General features: G+C 45.8%; 1 protein-coding gene across 1 annotated transcript in view; it reads right to left on the bottom strand.

Moving 5' to 3' along the window:
- Window positions 1-16,558, bottom strand: part of LOC136668614 (zinc finger and BTB domain-containing protein 7C) — a 46,119-nt gene extending 29,561 nt beyond the window's left edge. Inside the window, exon 1 of the mRNA XM_066646240.1 lies at window positions 16,434-16,558. The gene's annotated coding sequence lies outside the window, so the exon portion shown is untranslated. The remainder of the gene's footprint in view (window positions 1-16,433) is intronic.
- Window positions 16,559-17,559: the final 1,001 nt, after the last annotated feature.

Here is a 17,559-nt window from a genome sequence, read left to right as displayed (position 1 = left end):
CTAAAACGTCCCAGCGCCTTCAGCGGGACTCCCTTCACCTCTCAGTGCTTTTAATCATTTAAAGAAAGTCGTTAGAAAAGAATCAATGCCACTGATTAATTCCTGAACCGATACCAGTGACGTCTGTGTGCCGTAGGAGAAACACACCTATCGATAAGATAGTAAAGTTCAAACAATCATACTGTACCCTTCTGTACACCCACTCATGTGGGTCACACAGGGGAAATCCACCACATTTCCCCAATTTTTTTCTCTGTATAATTCATTATTCCTGGTTCTTCTGACCACCGCCGTGAGCAACACAGACTCCCGGGGCTTCTCTGAGACGCAGCACTTCACCGCAGACCAGTCTTGAAGGCTGGGTTTACACCTGACATGTTTAGCTAAGTAGAAATGTAGAGAAATCAGTGAAGTTCACTGTAAAAGAGGTCTGAAATGTGCTGATACAGTACGAAAGCGAAACCAATAAACCCCCAAAAAAAGCCCTGCGTTTTTGACCTAAAATCTTCACAAACCTCTTGTGATTTCTGACTCAAAACATGTCACAAAGGAGCTGTTTCCGCTCGCAGCTTTCTCTGATTGACAGGTGACACCAACTGTGTCCGGACGCTTGTGGACACTCCTCGTAATTAGTTCATCAAAGACCCTCTGGAGCAGCTGCACATGAGTCTGAGGTCACTTTGGGCTACAGCCATGTGAAGCCCCCCCCAAAGCATTCCACTGCTCTCTGGAGCTCCATCCACTACAAGAACTGGTCCTTCAACATCAGGACCCGACCTCACACACAGATCTCATGCCATCAGATCCTCACAGCAAGCAGGTGTCCACTAACGTTTCGGCCACATGATGTGTGTTTAGTGTGTGTTTGTTTGGGTTTGTCAGGAGTTAATGGAAAGTGTGTAGACCCCAAAAAAATAAACTGGACACCCCCTGGGGAGGGGTCCGCTCTGCTGTTTTGTCAATGGTGAGATTGTAAGAAGCTCAGCTTTCACTTTTGTTGTGGAAATACATGGAGAGCCCACTAAATACTCTCTCTCTCTCTCTCTCTCTCTCTCTCTCTCTCTCTCTCTCACAGAGTTGGTTGTCATAGAAACCTGGGCAGGTAACTCTTCATTAGTTGCCAGACTCACTGCACTTGGGAAAGTGTTTTATATTAAACACGAATCCTCTCCATTCACATGCCCTCAGAGAGCCTTCAGAGCGACCAGGGCACCGTGTTTCGTCCCGATTTGTCCGCTCTCACTTTACACCTCTTATAAACGTGGACTGTTTTAAAGATAATTAGTTCACCTTTCATTTAATTACAATTTCAAAATGATTGTGCTTTCTCCACTGAGCTGTAACAGGGAGAATAGCGCCTCCGGGCTCAGCACTGCAGAAACCGCACTGTGTAACTTCTGGAGGAGGGTAGGAGATGCCCCTCCCTTCTTGATTTCAGGATTTCTTTGCTGTAAAAGTGAATTACACGCTCTGCAACAGTAGGGGGAGCTCAGGAGCAAAAATACTAAATCTTATCTAGAGCTCCTTAAAGAACAAAAGGACCCAGATCTCGTAAACGGGTGCGTAAATTACTAAGAAGAAAACGTTACCACGTTGATTGGTTGGGGTTTAGAGTTATTTTACAGAGACTTTTTGTACAAACCTTGTGAATGTTTTTGTTGTTTTTTATTTCTGACTAAAATATGCAAACTCACCCAGAGACCATCCTTGAGACATGATCCCTTTCATAATCGCTCATAATCCTTCATAAACCTCTTTAAAGTCTCATTCCATAGAGACTCCTTTACTCGGTTTCTCTCCGGAGAGTGTTGTGAGAACTGCCTGTTGTTGGAGCAAGGCCGAGGTGGGTTTATGTCCGTTGTTATGAAAGGCTTGCGTAGGTTTCGTGTAGCCTCATGAAGATCTACATGACCTACAGTAAAGTGTTACCCAATTCTTGAAACGCTTCGTAAACATAACGCAGAATGCAGCACTGTTGGGCGCTGTGTGTGTGTGCGCGCCAGGCATTTATGACATTGTGGGGACCAATACGTGTTTACACACTCGCACTATGGGGACCTGTCTTCCTTTGTGTCCCCACAAACTCACTACGTATATTTAAATAAAAGAGCTGAGTTAAGTTTAGGGGTCGGTTTAGGCTTAGGATAGTGGCACTTATGGGTGTCTATGCAAAGTCCCCACAATGCATGAAAACAACATTATTAGTGTGTGTGTAGTCTGTTCTCACTCAGGAGGACAGGCTGAGTAAGCGTTGGACTCTGCAGTACCTGTTTGTGATCACACTCAGTTCCTGTCATAGCACACACACACACACACACACACACACACTTTACATTACAGAGAGAGAGAGAGAGAGAGAGAGAGAGGGAGGACGAGCGTGAGAGATGTTCATGTAGAGCATTTTCACACCAGCAGGTTTTTAAACTCAACCTGATCTCTGAAGCCTCGCTCTGACCACAGTGATGCTCAGTGTATATATTTTGTGCAAGATAGTGACCCAGAATATATTTCTGATGATGAAGGCCTATCAACAGATGTCACTCCATCCTGAAGACTGACCTATTGACCTGCTGGACGATCCTGAACTTTTTATTGGACACTCCATAAAGGGGACACTGCTTTTCCACTGGAATCTGTGACCTGCTTTGCTCAAAACACCACAAGGATCAAACCCCACAGCAGCATTCTCCTCCTGTCTAACCAGGGCTGTCAGCGCCTGTTCCTTTAAATGATAATGAGCCGCTCGCTGTTCACCCCGACCCCGAGCGCACAGCAGTGAGGAGCAGAACCACTGATTTTTAGCTGTTTTCGCTCGGTTCTCTTACTCAGTGCTCGTATTTCATCAGCACCTGATCGGACTAATGTTCTCAAAACCGAATGCCGTCGAATGTTTACAGCTGTGTTCTAAACTTATAGCGTAAACGCATGAACAGAAGAGCAGGAGCTGCGAGGTGGACCTGACTAACCACAGCTGGCTGAGAGTGTGGCAGTTGTCAGACAGGGAGCAGGGGAGGCTGGGAAAAGTTGTGTCATTTCTGCCACTTCAGACAAACCCACCCACCAGTCCCAGGGCCAGTGGGGTGGGAAAGTCTTTATCCAAGGACACAGCACACACACACACACACACACACACACACACACACACACAGCACACACACACACACACACACAGCACACACACACACACACACACAAACTCACACACTCCCACTCGTCTGCCTGAACACAGACATGACATGACATACTTTGTTGTGTCCAAAGCAGCAACTCCCATTGATATAATGCACAGAGTCATACACATATAGGAGCATTATGTATACGATTCGTATGAACGCAGAAACACTTCTGTGAGGATTTGATGGCAGCCACAAGAGTGTTAGAGGTGTCAGGTGCTGAGGTTATAATAGAAACATCACTCCAGCTCATCTCTTACTTATTGGATGGACCTCCATCAGTCCAGAGAACACAGTTCCACTGTTCTGCAGCCCAAAGCTGGGGTCCTTATACCCCTCCAACCCACCCCCGGCACTGGGCATGTGTCAATAGGCTCTCCCTTCGTTTCATTATTTTCTATGGAGATTATTCCAGCATTATCTGCAGTGGATGCATCTTACAGTAGCTGAATTCACTCATTATGAGGGGTGTCTACAAACTTTTGGGAGTAGGGTGTATCTGCATGTGTGTGTGTGTGTGTGTGCGTGTGTGTGTGTGTGTGTGTGTGTGTGATTTAGTTTTAAGTGTGCATTTCTCCCTCTGTCCTGAGATGTGTCTTCTAAGGTGATTTAGGACATTTTTCGGCGGGTGACTGTAAGAGGGAGGCGTGTGTGAGGGGGAGTCTAACCTGTGTGTGTGTGTGTGTGTGTGTGTGTGTGTGTGTGTGTGTGTGATTATAGCTAGCCTCTGTCTGCCCTGGGGCTCTCTGGCTCCTCCTAATTAAAACCAGCCAGGCTGCAGGGCACAGGAGACAGATGCCTGTCATAGCAGTGGCAACACACACACACACACACACACACACAGAGTCACACACACAAATTAGATCCATCCGTTTCTCTTCAGTCACAATCAATAATAATGCTAATACGTATACATGAAGAAACTTTATAAATCTATACCGTAATATATGCACACCTGAGTGATCCATTTACAACACACACACACACACACACACACACACACACACACACATTTACTAACATACTCACAAATTAGAGCCAAGGTTTCATTCTCTTCTGTTACGTTAGTGATGCACTAGTACCCACTCACTGTCCATTCTCTCAGCTCCACTGACCACACAGGAGCACTTTGTAGCTCTACACTTACAGACTGTAGTCCTTACGTTGCTCTGCATACTTTGTTACCTTCCTCTCACCCTAATCTTCAATGATCAAAAACAAGTAAGGGAATGAAAAATGTATAAAACTAACAAAAGACTCCAGCGGCACTGCTGTGTCTGATCCACCTGCTTTGTGGGGACCCTATATATAGAGCACTTTATGGAGCAGTAAAATAAACTTTTAACATTCGGTTCATTGTTTGTAATGTTTTGAAGTGAAGTTAATATACAATAAATAGTAAAAAAAAAAATGCACACACACACACACACACACACACACAAGCTACTGTGATAATCCCCTACTGTTTATCAATATCATAACAGACGTACATATCCTCGGTGTATGTCCTGTTTTGTCTTTGCGAGAGTCATTATTTCCCTCAGCTCTCGGGATGTAAAATCAGCTTGACCTCGACTGGGAGTGTTTTGTGAGTGAATTTTATTATTTTGTGTTGTGTATTTTTATTTCTCTCATATTTTTATTTTTTAAATAGTGTAAAAAACATATATTTTTCTTAATCAGGGGCTTTTTTGGAAAGGCACTTATCACTACTGCCAACGGAAAGTCAGAATGTCTTCTAACCACCATCACTGTGTGTGTGTGTGTGTGTGGTAATCTCAAGCTATCCACTGCACCCTCGGCCCATCAGCTCAAACTATCAGACCCAATATGAGCTCCCTTTAGGAGCGACGGGATAATTTGGACATTTTTTGCCAGGGTTTCAGCCCTATCTGTCTCAGAGAGAGAGAGAGAGAGAGAGAGAGAGAGAGAGAGAGAGAGAGAGAGAGAGAGAGAGAGATATTGGGCTATATGGAGGGGTGGGTGGGTGGATCAATGTGTCCTTATTTTAAACTGAGTGAGTGATAACCCACACACTCATCTCTCTCTCTCTCTCTCTCTCTCTCTCTCTCTCTCTCTCTCTCTCTCCCCCCACACCCTCCTCCTTTCCTCTCCTTCTTTCAGAGCAGTGGGTGGACCCAGTTTCAAAACCGAAATCTTACAGAAACACATTACAAAACCACCTCCTATTGTATGAGTGTTCCATCGATCTCCTCCAGAGACGTGTTTTTAGGGCTGCGTTGCCCTTAATAATGCGTTTGATCAGTGCTGAAGCTGTGTGTGAAAGGTAGGAAAGTCAAGAGGTTGCCCCTAGTTACAGTCGCTATACAGGAAACACCTACAGAAGCTCACATGTGCCATTATGAACCACACCGGTCATGTAATGGTTGGTTTCAGATCGTTTTCATCCACCACTGAACTTAAAACACACACACACACTGAAGAGTACAGTGCGGCCTTTATTCACAGCCACATGGAATGTACTATACCTTAAACTAGCTGATTATTATCAGATCTGTAGTGATCTACCCCTAAACTCTCCAGTAAATGACTTTAAACCATATGGAGGGGTTAGGTGTGCAATGGTGTATTTGTACCAAAACATTATGGTACATGGGTCATGTGACTATTAGGCTATTAGGCTAAATACGGTAATTTCACAAGACCGCGTGCCACCTGGAAACGTCTGGATCTGCACGGTATTGTAGGAAGTGTAGTAGTTTAATAGCGATGCTAAGGTAACTGTCGTTTAGTTGGTTTCCCACCTCTCCTCCTCCTCTCTTCCTCGTCTCAATCCGTCTCACTGTGGCCTGTAGGTAGAGACTCACACTTGCTTTTATCTCTCTTTATTCTTTAGCTCTCACTGTTCTCACCTTTGGATTTGAAAAAAATCCAATAATTAATTTAAAAAAAAGTGTTTTATGGAGATTGTGGCTTTTAGGACCTTAATCCAACTCATGAAACTGTGGTTGACTGGAGATGGGTGTGTGTGTGTGTGTGTGTGTGTGTGTGTGTGTGTGTGAGAGAGCACATTGCTAACATTTACATTTTGCTGCACAGTTAAAACACTTCAGACTGCTTCAACTACTTCAGGAGGCAAACAGACTGTAATTTACACATCTGTCTGTTCAAATGAAACTGTTTTAATAGAAAGATTTAGTTTTTTCACCGTCAGTTTGAACGCCGCGCCAACGGTCGACGACTAACGGACCAACACAAGAGCTCCACAACAACTTCAAAGAAGGTTTTTACTAAATGAACTTACACTGCACGTTATGGAGGCGTTTTCTCTTTCTCACGTGAAGCGTCTTCATTGAAGATGTGAGGTTTTGCTCCCACACTGACGATCTGGGGTGGCCCGACTAAAACAGAAACCTGACCGTCGGGCGAAGTGTGTCAGGACCTAGCGCTGGGGAGCCGCGGGTCTAGAGAAGCTAACGGTGGGCTTCCAGGGTGAGTCACTCTATTAGAAACTGAGGGCAGAGTTACAGACTAATGCCAGCGCCCTGTTACTCACTGTCCCCATGGGGCCGGCTGGGGGCTCTCTTTGTCTCTCTCTCTCTCTCTCTCTCTCTCTCTCTCTCTCTCTCTCTCTCTCTCTCTCTCTCATGGGAGTGAAGTGTCTTCCTCGTCTGAGGCAAAGTCACAGGTTAGCATTAGCCACCATAGCCGTGTTAGCGATGGGCAGCTAGGCAGCTAGGGGGGGTCCTGCTAATGGTACATTCACAAGTAAATGTAAGTAATGTCTTTGTTTGTCTGTGTGTTTATGTTAGTGCCTCATTTTTTTTTACCTCTCCTTTATCATTTGACTCTCTCTCTCTCTCTCTCTCTCTCTCTCACACACACACACACACACACACACACACACACACACACACACACACACTTACTACATGTATACTTATACTATACACCAATCAGCCATAACATTATAACCACCTCCTTGTTTTCTACACCCTCTGTCCATTCTCTCAGTTCCACTGTTCACATAAGAGCACTTTGTAGTTCCACAGTTACAGACTGTAGTCTATCTGTGGCTCTGCATACTTTGTTAGTCTCCTACCGCACTTTTCCTCAGCGCTCAGGACCCCCACAGAGCAGGTGAGAATGATGGTGGATCATTCTCAGCGCTGCAGTGACACTGACGTGGTGGTGGTGTGTTAGTGTGTGTTGTGCTGGTGTAGAGTGGATCAGACACAGCAGTGCTGCTGGAGTTTTTAAACCCCTCAGTGTCTGGACTGAGAACAGTCCACCGACCAAAAACATCCAGCCGACAGCATCCTGTGTCACTGATGAAGGACTAGAGGACGAGCGACACACACTGTGCAGCGACAGATGAGCTACTGTCTCTGACTCTACATCTACAAGGTGGAGCAGCGAGGGAGGAGTGTCTCACAGAGTGGACAGAGAGTGGACACAGGGTTTAAAAACTCCAGCAGCACTGCTGTGTCTGATCCACTCTACACCAGCACAACACACACTAACACACCACCACCACGTCAGTGTCACTGCAGCGCTGAGAATGATCCACCACCACGTCACACCTGCTCTGTGGGGGTCCTGAGCGCTGAGGAACAGGGGGAAAGGGGGGTAACAAAGTATGCAGAGCAACAGCTGGACTACAGTCTGTAATTGCAGAACTACAAAGTGCTCCTGTGTGGTCAGTGGAGCTGAGAGAGTGAGTAAAAAAGGAGGTGGTCATAATGTTATGGTGGATCTGTGTCTATAACATAGGGGATTGATGCCCTACTCAGGCAGGTGTTTCACTCCACACCAGTCTCAAGACGAGACAGAAGCGTGTGCCACTGACTGGTCCCAGGGGGGGGTCCAGGGGGGGTGTAAACGGTGACTGTCTGGTATTGTGGACTGGTGCTCTAAACACAGTCTCGTCTGGCCTTGGGCACGGTACGAGACCCCCCCCCCCCCCCCCCCCACACCACCAGGCTTCATCCAAGATGGAGTTTCAGTTTCAGAATTGCTCCTGGCCCAGGGGCATGAGGTGAAACGGTTTCTCAGAATGTGTTACTGCATTTAAAGCAAAGATGAATACATATTTCTCTTGAGTGAGAGATGAAAACTCAGTAAACAACAAGCTTGGCTCTTTAGTGTTTTTGTTTTTGTGCACATTAAAGAGAGAGAGGGAGAGAGAGAGACAGAGCGAGAGAGTGTGAGAGAGAGAAAGAGAGAGTGAGAGAGAGAGAGAGTGAGAGTGAGAAAGAGAGACAGAGAGCGAGAGAGTGAGAGTGAGAGCGAGAGAGTGAGAGTGAGAGAGGGAGAGAGAGACAGAGAGCGAGAGAGTGAGAGTGAGAGCGAGAGAGGGAGAGAGAGACAGAGCGATAGAGTGAGAGAGAGAGAAAGAGAGTGAGAGAGAGAGACAGTGAGAGAGAGTGAGAGTGAGAGTGAGAGAGAGAGTGAGAGTGAGAGAGAGAGACAGAGCGAGAGAGTGAGAGTGAGAGGGAGAGGGAGAGAGAGAGACAGAGTGAGAGTGAGAGTGAGAGAGAGAGAGACAGAGTGAGAGTGAGAGAGAGACAGAGAGCGAGAGAGTGAGAGTGAGAGAGAGAGAGAGAGAGGTGGGTTGGGGGAGGTAGAGAGAGCGAGAGGTGGGCTGATACTTCAGTATGTGAAGGCCCTTTGGTATGAGCTGGCTGGATCGTGACAGAGGTGTGGTGTGTGTGTGTGTGTGTGTGTGTGTGTGTGTGTGTGTGTGTGTGTGTGTGTGTGTGTGTGTGTAAATCCCCCAAACTGTCTCTGTTGTCAGTGAGCTGGCCAAGCTCACACCCACGACACCCTTCTACTGCCTCCTTTCCGTCCATAATCGCTCCACTGCTTACTCACACACACACACACACACATACACACACACACACACAGGCGGACTCTCAGTCCAACTTGAGTTGATGCGTGTGCTGCCAAGCGTTAAAAAAACATTTGTTCTAATAACGAGGCCTGATAACAAATAACAACAACTTACACAATCTCAGAACTCAGCGCACGCAGTCAGACGTCTGAACTGTCCCTGGATCAGATCATCACTGCAGTAAACGCTCTACAGCTGCTCTGCTCTAAGAGCTCCTCAGGTCCCTGAGAGAGGACCCTCAGAAGCCCCAGCACCTCCAGCTCAGGACCACTCTGTTCCCTCTGTGGATCACACCTCACACTGGAATAACACACCGAAGCTCCAGAGTCAGTACTGACCAATCACAACACAGCACAGGACTGAGACGCAGGCTCACACACACACACACACACAGCAACACACACCATCACATCACTCACACACACACACACACACACACACACAGCAACACACACCATCACATCACTCACACACACACACACACACACACCATCACATCACACACACGCACATGCACACACATGTGCACACACACACACATACACACAGCAACACACACCATCACATCGCACACACGCACACACACACACACACACACACACCATCACATCACACACACGCACATGCGCACACATGTGCACACACACACACATACACACAGCAACACACACCATCACATCGCACACATGCACACACATGCGCGCACACACACACACACACACACATACACACAGCAACACACACCATCACATCGCACACACACACACACACAGAGATAAAGAGAGATTAGGGCTGGGGTCTACAGCAGACTCTCAGCAGCTTTATCATAACTCTGACCACACAGTGAATGTGTGAGACGTGTGAAGAAAATGGTGGTGGTTTTCATAAACGCTAATGATGTAATCTGACTGTTTTAGGGGTGGGGGGGGACTGGGGGTTTGGGGGGGGGGGCACTAACAGGCGGAAAGTGTTAAGAAGAAAATAAAGTCTTTCCTACTCTGAGTCAGATTCCTCTGATCTCAGACCAGCCTTCGTCTTCCTTCACCTTTTCTGACCTTTCATGCGACACTCAGATGGCAGCGTAACGCAGGAGACTGTTATAACAGTGTTATAAGGTTATTCACACTCTCTCTGGACATTTTACTCATTTCAAGTAAATGTCTTTTCTTCAAGCGTCACTGTCCACTCATTTTCGTACCGGGGTCTGTCTGTGTGTTTGTTGGAGGTTGTGCTCCGAGCGAAAAGCGCAGGCTTTTATCTTTTTACATTTTATCATTTTACATTTTTATTATTTTTTTTAAAATGACATTTTAGTAGCACTTTCTATGACTCTCGTATTTATAAGTCTTTACAAATGTGGTTATAACTCTTTATAATGTGGTAATAAGGCATTGTAAGCATAGTTACAAACTGCAATAATGTCACTGTTTGTTATAGAGCCTTTTAAATGGATAATGACTTGTGAATAATCGTAAAATGCCTACAATACATTAACAATCGTAAATAAATTATAAATGTTTAAAATGCCATCGCTGAATGCTCCAAGTAAAGAGATTGTTTAAATTATTATTTATTATAAATAAAAAGTAAGCATAAATTTACTTGGAGCACTCAGCGATGGCATTTTTATCATTTATAACGTGTTTGAAATAATTAAAATGTGTTATAGGTGCTTTATAATCATGTACAAATCATTATCCATTTCAAAGGCATGATAATAAATAGTGAACTGTTTATAACTTACAAAATAATCATTTTTAGCTCATTATAAGAGCCTCATGAGGCATTATTGGGTTTATACTGTACTTACAAAGCATTAATACCAAATTACAAAGCGTTATTAATGCACTTATAAAGGCTTATAAATACAGGCTTTATTAAAAGTGTTAGAATTTATTTTTCTGTTGGATTTTTACTGGACGAGGCCAAAGCTGTCTTAAGTGGCGCCGGGTCGTCCACAGAGCCAATCAGAGTCAGCGGTTTTGGTACCCTAATTTGGTACCCTATAGCCCCGCCCCTCCTCACCTCAACAGCATTTTCTCCTCCACTGATAGGTTTCTATCAGCCGGCCAACGTTAGGTGCCCTGGGGCGGTGTAGAGCAGAGGTCCTCAGTGTGTGTTTGTGTGTGTGTGTGTGTGTGTGTGTGTGTGTGTTCTCCACATCCCAGACTACAGGTTCTCTAAGCTCTTGTCTGCTGCAGGGGCGTCCAAACCCAGACGGACCTGAGTATTTATTACTCAGGTTCTTGCTAGTGATGTCATATCGTTACTGCTGCTGCTGTTGTGTACGTTACCGTGGTGATGCTACTGTCAATCATTCTCTGATCTCACCCGCCCTCGCAGCTCACAGCAGCAGCACAGAGAGGTTTCTGGGGCTTTTTAAACCCAGTACACTGCTTTACTTTATTAATATTGAATATAACACTGGGGTCAATGTTTATTCTGTAGCGTATGTTGTGAATGAACCCGTTCATGTAAACTTCAAAAGCAGTGGACAGTGGTACAAACATTTTATGAGCATTATTTCTCAAATCTGCCACCTGCAAAAAAAAAAAGATCTGAACAAAACCGTGAGAAAAAGAAACTGAAAACAAATCCTCTAGAAGCTGTTTGAAAACACGTAGATATCGATGAGGTTTATGGTGAGGGCACCTGCTAAGGTGTTATTCCTGGCCGTGAAAAAACGGTCTGACCCCAGATCAGCGCTCTGGCCTCGGTAGCATCCCTTATCTCCATCTGATCTCAGACGGTTGGAGATAAATCGATGGGAACATGATTTTGTTTGTTCTCACTTCGCTGCCACTTGTTAAACACCCACATTCACTCTCTGCAGTTTCTGCTGTGTGCGCTCGTGCGCTCGCATGCACACACACACACACACACACATATGTTTGTTTCCATGCATTGTGGGGACCTAGACTTGTAATATTTTTCAAAACACTTCACTATAGAACTTTGACATAGTTGGGTCCCGCAGGTTCGAGTCCCCAAAGTGTCAGATATACCTGGTAAGTACACACACACACAAACACTGGGTTGAAGCTGGTAAACTACAAGATGCAGAAGATTCTGGGTTTTATGCAGGTCCTGGTTTGTTCTGATTTCCCTTCGTTTTCTCTCCTTCATTCGTTTCCGATCTGTTCTTCTTTCTCTGGTTCCTGTAGAAGTTTAGAGAGTTCATTACTGGGGCCACGTGCTCAGTTTTTCTTCCGGAGCTCAGGTCTCCACTTTTCTTGTGATCTGAAGATGTCAGAATAATATCTTCACAGGATCACATTGTGTTACTCATTAACTTTCTTGACATCACCAACGTTGTTTTCATCAGATGTTTTCAGAACGTTTTTTTCTCCCATTTCTTCAGTGAGTTGTTGTTTATGCCTCGTTTTCTGGAGCCTATTGGTGTTGTTCTCTCAACTCTTCTTTCAGGAGACGACAAGAAATTTAAGCTGTGATCTCAAGATAACAGTCCAGAAAAAGGAAGCTATTCGTGACCTCTCTAGACGCTGCACATTAGGGTCATATCCAATGTTTGAGGTCTCTGTCAAAGGGCAGGTTATTCTTTTCTTTTCTTTTCCTTTCTTTTCTCGCACCTCTCTCAGTGAAGACTCCGGCTGTGGACTATCGTTAACTCTCCATGGGCGAGTAACAAATTGACCGTTCTTTAGCCGACTGATTTCATCAGCAGTTGCTTTGTTGATGACCACCTGTGTGTGAAGAGCCGTGTGCTGAGTGTGTATGTGTGTGTTTAACAGGTTTCGCTACACTTGTGGGGACCAAAATCTGTTTTACACATTCAAAGGATTAGGGCTGGGCTAAGGTTGAGGGTCAGGGTTAGCGTTGAGTCTAAGGCCAGGGTGAAACTCCATACTGAACACTACGCGCTGAAAAAGACACGCGTCCTCACAGTGTATGAAAACGAACCTGTGTGTGTGAGTGTTTTGAGGGGTTTTTACTGAAGTTGGTGTCATTCTGTGTGTGTATTGAGTAGGGGTTTGCACTGAGGGAGTCAGTGTTGGTGTCATTGTCTTTCTCTGTGTGTGTGTGTGTGTGTTTTGAGTGAGGGAGTGAGCATTGTGTGTATTTGGGTGTGTATGTTAAAAGTGTGTGTGTGAGTGCATTGAGTAGGGGTTTGCACTGAATAAGTCAGGGTCTGTGTCATTGTGTGTGTGTGTGTGTGAGTGTTTTGAGTAGGGGTTTGGACTGAGGGAGTCAGTATGAGTGTCACTGTCTCTCTCTCTCTCTCTGTGTGTGTGTGAGTGAGTGTGTGTGAAGCTGGAGCTTTGTGGAGCCTGGCTCTTTCCCACACCCCCCTGAGGAAAGCAAATAGAGGGAGGCTACTGCTGAGATGTTTGTGAACACGCCAATGTAAAAGTATCCAGGCTGTAACAAAAGACTCGCTCGGATCAGGTTCAACTTCGATAAACCTTGTCCTAGTGACTGAAAAGACAAAGGCGTGGTGCCTATCCCCATATAACCTCCCTCTCTCTCTCTCTCTCTCTCTCTCTCTCTCTCTCCCTGCTCTCATTCACTATGCCCCCTTCTCTCTGTGTCCTGTCTGTCTCCCACGTCTCCCCCATCTCTCCATCTCCCTCTGTCTCTTTCTACTGGCCTCACCTTCTCTCTCTCTCTCTCTCTTAGGGCTTTAACTCTTTATACATTGCTCTCAGCTTCGCTATCAGCCGCTGACTAATGGGTGGACGCTGAAGTCCCGAGCTCAAACATTGGCCCAATGATCTGAAAGCCATTGCTTTTGATTCTGAAAGGACAAGCTGGCCCAGGCCTCAATAAATGGATGAATAATTGAAAGTGCCAGTCATCTGCCCATTCAGCAGCGCCGCTGTATCCTTGACCGCTGGAGGCCAGCTCACTTTTACCACCATCCCCTCGACAAACAGGCCCGAGCTCGAGAGGAGCGAGCACAAAACCCTGCGGAATGTGAGCCAGGCGCCGAGGGTCCGAGCTCTTCGCTTCGCCTCGAGAGACGGCGCGAGAAGAAAAACGCAGGAATGAGGGGCGCACCGTCGCTGCACAAACACACACCATTCACGCGTCAAAAGGTGGAATATTTGAACTCATTCTTGGGCAAACTTTCTTCAAAGGGCACCTTGAGTCATCAAACTCCAGAACAAAGGCAGTGACCGCCTTAAAACCTCGCAATATTTGTTGCTTTAACTATTTCTCCTACAATGTTTACTACAATCTCAACTCTCAGTGCGACAAGTCTCAGTCCGTGTAACTAGACCGAAGTTGGGGTTCAGTTCTCAGCTCAGGTGGGGAAGATGGGGCTAGCTCTGGGGCTCCTGATTGGGCCAGGTGTCAGACGCTCAGGGGAGCGCAAGTCCAGTCTGTAGAGGCAGGAGAAATGCACAGTGTAAGGGTCTGAGCCACTTTGCCATGAACAAACTGTTATGGTCATAATATTTTGGTCAGAATGTCTCCAAAGTGGGTGATCTATCACCCGGAGGAAACCCACGCAGACACAGGGAGAACACACCACACTCCTCACAGACAGTCACCCGGAGGAAACCCACGCAGACACAGGGAGAACACACCACACTCCTCACAGACAGTCACCCGGAGGAAACCCACGCAGACACAGAGAGAACACACCACACTCCTCACAGACAGTCACCCGGAGGAAACCCACGCAGACACAGAGAGAACACTCCACACTCCTCACAGACAGTCACCCGGAGGAAACCCACGCAGACACAGAGAGAACACTCCACACTCCTCACAGACAGTCACTCGGAGGAAACACACGCAGACACAGAGAGAACACACCACACTCCTCACAGACAGTCACCCAGAGGAAACCCACGCAGACACAGAGAGAACACACCACACTCCTCACAGACAGTCACCCGGAGGAAACCCACGCAGACACAGAGAGAACACATCACACTCCTCACAGACAGTCACCCAGAGGAAACCCACGCAGACACAGAGAGAACACACCACACTCCTCACAGACAGTCACCCGGAGGAAACCCACGCAGACACAGAGAGAACACTCCACACTCCTCACAGACAGTCACTCGGAGGAAACCCACGCAGACACAGAGAGAACACTCCACACTCCTCACAGACAGTCACTCGGAGGAAACCCACGCAGACACAGAGAGAACACACCACACTCCTCCATAATCTCCATATTTGCATTTTTATTTTTTTCTGCATCTTTAAACCACATCTGCCGTGTGAACAGACCCTTAGAGATGGACCAATAGAAACGCTCCAAAACACCAAGGAATAACATCTCTCCACATTGACTTCCACTAGATGCAGTTATTACAGTCGATACAGTCGTGCTTCTGCTTCTTCAAAAAGGCTTTAACTCACGCTGCTGACTTTATAAATCTACAGAAAGCAAACCGTAACTAAAGCTCGAGCTGTTCTTACTCTGCTTACTCAGTCTGGGTCTTTATTCTGAGTGTGTGTGAGGATCGGATACAATCAAACTCTCAATCAAGCTATCGGGCCTGTCATGTCTGTGCGCTGAATCAGACTTTCTAATGAGAGTGACACATCACCAGAGCCGTGCGGACCACTCCATTAAGGGGGGGGGGTCTTTATAATCCCTGCATTCATACAGTATTATAATGCATTTACATACCAGACTATATAAAACAAGCCTGAATGACTGTATATTCATCCTTTACTGCTGTTTTATTTCGCACAGTTCTCTAATTAAATCTTATAAATATTCCCCTCTGTCTGGAGAAAACACCTGAACTCTAAAACCACAGCTGTCCCTTTAGTGACAATAATGCACCTGTACAGCTCCTCTTTCTCTGAGAGTGTGGAGCAGTGAGCGCAGTCTTGACCTGATGCTACACAGTGCTCAGAAACCCCACGTTCACAAAGTCACGGGGAGATTTGCATGTCATTACAACAACTTTGTGGCAGCCCAGGAACGGTATACGTGCACGTCAGAACAAAACCTCACATCTCCACCTTGTTTACCGCTTATTACATTACATTTAAAAAAATGCCAAACCTCTTTCAAAATAATGCTGATTTACATTTTGGAATTTTTGGTTGCACTGAAATTTAAGGAGATTCAGAGCTACTTTTGTGGAGATACAAGGCTTTATTTAAGAAAACAGGGTCAATAGCAAGTGTCAGCAGAATTCAGTGTCTGTCAACTACTAGTTTCCAAGATATGAGAGAGAGAGAGAGAGAGAGAGAGAGAGAGAGAGAGAGAGAGAGAGAGAGAATCTTTCTTGATTCTACGGTTTGCCACGAGTTACATTTGAAAGTTTATACAAAACGCCAACATTTTATTCAAATCAATCAGGCCAAGATGAAGGAAGAGACAAACAGACTGATAGAGAGATAGATAGATAAAGAGAGAGAGAGAGAGAGAGAGAGAGAGAGAGAGAAAGAGAGACTGTGCTGACCTTTCTCCGGTGGAGCTGAGCTGTATCAGTGTGAGGAGGAAAGAAAGGCTGCTATCTTCCCTCTGTGGCAGGCGAAAGTGAGAGGAGCGTGAGACGGAGAGAGCGATAAGGAGAAGAGTTCGAGCAGGAAGGTGTGTCAGAGAGAGAGAGAGAGAGAGAGAGAGAGAGAGAGAGAGAGAGTGTTACACTACAGCCAAGCAAACAAACGTGTGCACCCACCTACATCCCTCCCTCCAAAACCAAAAGTATTTTGGCAGCCGGCCTCACGTGTCCACCTGATCCACGGCTCATTGAGTCTGACACACACACACACACACACACACACACACACACACCCTGCTAGCATACCTGCACACACAGGTTTGTATTTATACTTTGTCAGGACCTGGGTTCATACATTAGAGGGCCTATATTTACAGTAGATGTTAAAACTAGACAACAATTACCTGTTCCTGAACTCCAGGCAGTGCTCCTAACACCATCACTGTAAAGGGGACACGTGGGAATCTGGAGCCCTCCAACCCACACACTGCGAAACAAGACCCACCCAGTCAGCTTTCTGTGATTGGCCTAAGTCTGAAATTATGGGATAAAACAATGCATTCTGATTCTGATCCGCTTCAAGTGCAGAGGCTTTAGAATTGCCCCGCCCCCTCGTCTGAGTCTGTCCAATCACAGCGCTGGATCCACGTTTATGTGAGAGCGCAAAAACACAACAAAACACAGCAAAACGGACACAACGAGCGCTGAGAAATAAGAGCACTGAGTAAAAACGGAGAAAAAGAGGATGGAGAAGAAAGAGAACTGAGCGAAAACGTCTAACAACTAGAACTTACTCCTCACTCTTCACTTTTTTTAAGCTTTATGAATCTAGTGGTAACTGGTGATATTTGTACATGAGGTGACCGCAAAAATAAAACTCCTCAGTGTTAGATGACAGTGTGAAGTTAGATTCCTGATTATTGTTATATGAGGACACCACCACAGTGAGAGCAAGAGGTACAGTCTCAGAAAAAAAACTTTATGTAATATTAATGTTCCAATTACACCAATCAGCCATAACATTACAACCACCTTGAATCTACACTCACTGCCCATTCTCTCAGCTGCACTGACCACACAAGAG

The sequence above is a fragment of the Hoplias malabaricus genome, chromosome 15, assembly GCF_029633855.1.
Source record: "Hoplias malabaricus isolate fHopMal1 chromosome 15, fHopMal1.hap1, whole genome shotgun sequence".
NCBI lineage: Eukaryota > Metazoa > Chordata > Actinopteri > Characiformes > Erythrinidae > Hoplias > Hoplias malabaricus.
Note: the sequence above shows the minus strand (reverse complement) of the source record. Positions and strands in the feature narration are given on the sequence as shown.